The sequence below is a fragment of the Arachis stenosperma genome, chromosome 3, assembly GCF_014773155.1.
Source record: "Arachis stenosperma cultivar V10309 chromosome 3, arast.V10309.gnm1.PFL2, whole genome shotgun sequence".
Taxonomy (NCBI): Eukaryota; Viridiplantae; Streptophyta; class Magnoliopsida; order Fabales; family Fabaceae; genus Arachis; species Arachis stenosperma.
In genome coordinates this window covers 76,331,348-76,334,757 of record NC_080379.1, presented here as the reverse complement: position 1 = coordinate 76,334,757, position 3,410 = coordinate 76,331,348, and positions in this window count along the sequence as shown.

Below are 3,410 nucleotides of genomic sequence, written 5' to 3'. Positions count from 1 at the left end.
AGAGAATGGAATTCTCCTTCCCTAAACTAAGAAATTAAAGATCACTCAGTAACTAAAACTCTATGAAAATTCAAAAGGAAAGCTCTATGAAAAATAAGAAAAGGAAGCTCCCCGAATAACTTGAATTCTAGCTTATTTATACACTTTCTTCAAATGATCTTCAAGCCTTGAGTTTGGCCTTTGCTCTTGGTGGAATTGGGTTGAAAGAGGCCTTGGTTGATTGCTCTTGAAGTATGGAGAGGAACCAAAGTGAACCAATTGAACCGGATTGGATTTTTGTAGAAGTTGGAGTAAAAGTTTGAGCCAAAGTTAGGGGTCTAACTTTTGCTCAAACTTTTCATATCAGATAGCCAAATTTACTGATGCCAACGTTGGTGGAAAAGTTAGGGGTCTAACTTTTGCTCCAACGTTGGCCCTTCCTAATGCACCAATGGCGCCAACGTTAGCCCAAAAGTTAGGGGGCTAACGTTGGCGCAAACTTTTGCCCCTAGCCTTACAACTTCATGTGCCAACGTTAGCCCAAAAGTTAGGGGGCTAACGTTGGCGCAAACGTGAGGAACCCATGGACAAATTTTTCATGCCAACATTAGCCTCCAAGTTAGGGGGCTAACGTTGGCGCAAACGTTGAGTAGCCCAGGAGTGTTTTTCAAATTCTCACGTTAGACTCCAAGTTAGGGGTCTAACTTTGAGGCTAACTTTTCACCCAAAAGTTTGTGCAAAAGTTTGAGGGCTAACTTCAAGTCCAACTTTATGCTTCCTGGTTCAATTTCACTTGTTCCATTGTCCTCTCTTTGCTTTTAGCCATTCCTTCTTACTTCAACCTTTCTCCAAGCTTTCTTCACCTATCATTAATCAACCAAACACATCAAAGCTATGCTCAAAATCATGAGATGTTCATTATATCCTAATATGCAACCATTATGGCATCAAATCTCATGAAAAAGCAGGAATTTATCTATGGTTGATTCAATCAAAGGAAGCATGAAAATTCTACCCAAATTAGCTTGCTTAGGCCTCAAGAAAGTGCATAATTCAATTAAAAACAAAAGAAAGAGACTAGTGAAACTAGGCTAAGATGACTTGTCATCACAACACCAAACTTAAAGCTTGCTTGTCCCCAAGCAAGAAATAAACTATGCTTAGAGGTTCTTTCAACTGAGATGGATTGAAGAACATTTGTAAAGAACAGTGAGTGAAGTGATTAAGAATCAGTGGGGTGAACTCTAAATTATATGCTCATGCAAGGATTTCAGTGCTCACTAGTCCTTACATATTGGGAGTCGTAGGTCTTAGGATTTTCATCCGAATGGTATCGTAGAGATCTCTTTATATGTAATCACCTTGAAGCAGCTTATAGTTTCTGTGCTTTGACCTCGACTCTAAGTGTCATGTCTCAAGGCGGCTCTTTAGATAAGTTTTCAATCAATACTCCTAAACCAGTTGGTTTTAAGGTATTAGGTGTTAAAGCACCCCTAAGGATTTACTTGCTCAAGCCTCTTTCCTTGACACACTTCAACCACAAGCATTTACTAGGATAGCAACTCTTTGAGTTTTTGTTTCTTTCTTTCTTTTTCTGCCTAGTAATTGATGCTCAGAGCCTTGTGCCATGTTTTTTTTTTTGTATTTTCTTTACTTTTCTTTTTGTTTTGTTTGCTGCTTCTCGGATCAATTGATTTTTGAGAATCTCCACAATACTTCTTTGAACTTCATATCCTGCCTATGAGCTCCCATGCAAGTTTTCACAAGCATGCAGCCTCAATACATAATCATACAACTAGAACCACCACTTCTCCTAATCTTTTGCTTACCTCAAAATTGTTTAATTCCTCAATCCTTCTTTTCAAAGAACTTTCATGTGATGCATTCTTGAAAATTGAGTGCAAACAAGTTTTGAAGATAAGAATGTTGTGAATAATCAAGCATCTTGCTTATTGAATTATAAAGAAAGACTATGCTATGCAGGCATGCAGGGGTATATAAAGAAAACTATACTATGCAGACAGGCAGGACAAATAAGGATACAATCCAACTTTCAATTACAGCAATATTTGATGTAAAACAATCACTCAACAATACAACCTGTTGGAGTTCACTTGCTTTCCTTCTTCTCATCATCATCAATGCTGACTTTCATGTTCATCTTTCACCTCTTTGGTTGATGATGCTAAAAATCTCCAAAAGTTTGTATGATATTCTGCAGTGATATTGGAAGTTGCTTGTTCCCCAAGCACTTAGAAACAGTGGTTAGTCTGCATGATTTATTTGTGGGCTTTTTGAACTTACTTTGGTGTGGGAACACCAAACTTAGTACCTTGCCAAAGGTTTTCATTAACCATGTGTGAAATTCTTTTTTTCTTTCTTTTTTTTTTCAAAAGCAATAAAACTGAAAATAGCAGAATAGTTAATTAGTTTGTCTAAATGATTGAAGCTAGCATTATGCAGAAGGTGAGAATATATTTGTATGATGGAATTTTGGTGGAACACCAAACTTAGAATCCTTCATTCTCCCTTAGATTGTTTTGGTGTGCAACACCAAACTTAGCTTCTTGCAATATAGATAAAACTAATTAACCTTTTTATTGAAACAGATATAAAAAGAAAGTTACCCCCAGTTGGGTTGCCTCCCAACAAGCGCTCTTTTATTGTCACTAGCTTGACATCTTGCTCTTTGATTATGGAGGTTGAAAATCATAATGCCTCAGTTTTTCTCCTCTTGCTGTAGGATTCCTTTCCTCCATGATCTGCACAATCACAAACAATCCAAATGAAAATTGGATATTCTCATGCCAGAATGTAGTCAGAGGATTAGTTGACACAATGTGTCAAACAGTTAATAGGCTTTGAGAGAAAATCAGAAGAAAATTGCTCTTGTTGTACAGAACAACAAGAAACGGACACAGAACCAGAAAAGCAATGTACTCTACTGAGAGAGCAAAGTTAGTGTTAGTTTAGGCAAAAATTCAAACAGTTAGTGGGTTAGTCAAAAATAAAGAAAAAGTGCTTGATCTAAACCACCACCTCACTTAATCATTGTCAATCTAATCAATCCCCGGCAACGGCGCCAAAAACTTGACATGCGGAAAACGATCCGACACAAAACTCACCGGCAAGTGCACCGGGTCGCATCAAGTAATAAAAACTCACGGGAGTGAGGTCGATCCCACAGGGATTGAAGGATTGAGCAATTTTAGTTTAGTGGTTGATTTAGTCAAGCGAATCAAGATTTGGTTGATTGATTGATGATTTGCAGAAATTAAATTTCATTGAAAGTAAAGAGAACAGGAAATAAATTGCTGAATCTTAGATAACAAGAAATTAAATGGCAGAAACTTAGATTGCAAGAAATGTAAATTGCAAAATCTTAAAGTGCTGGAAATGTAAATGGCTTGAATTGTAAAGGGAATTGGGAG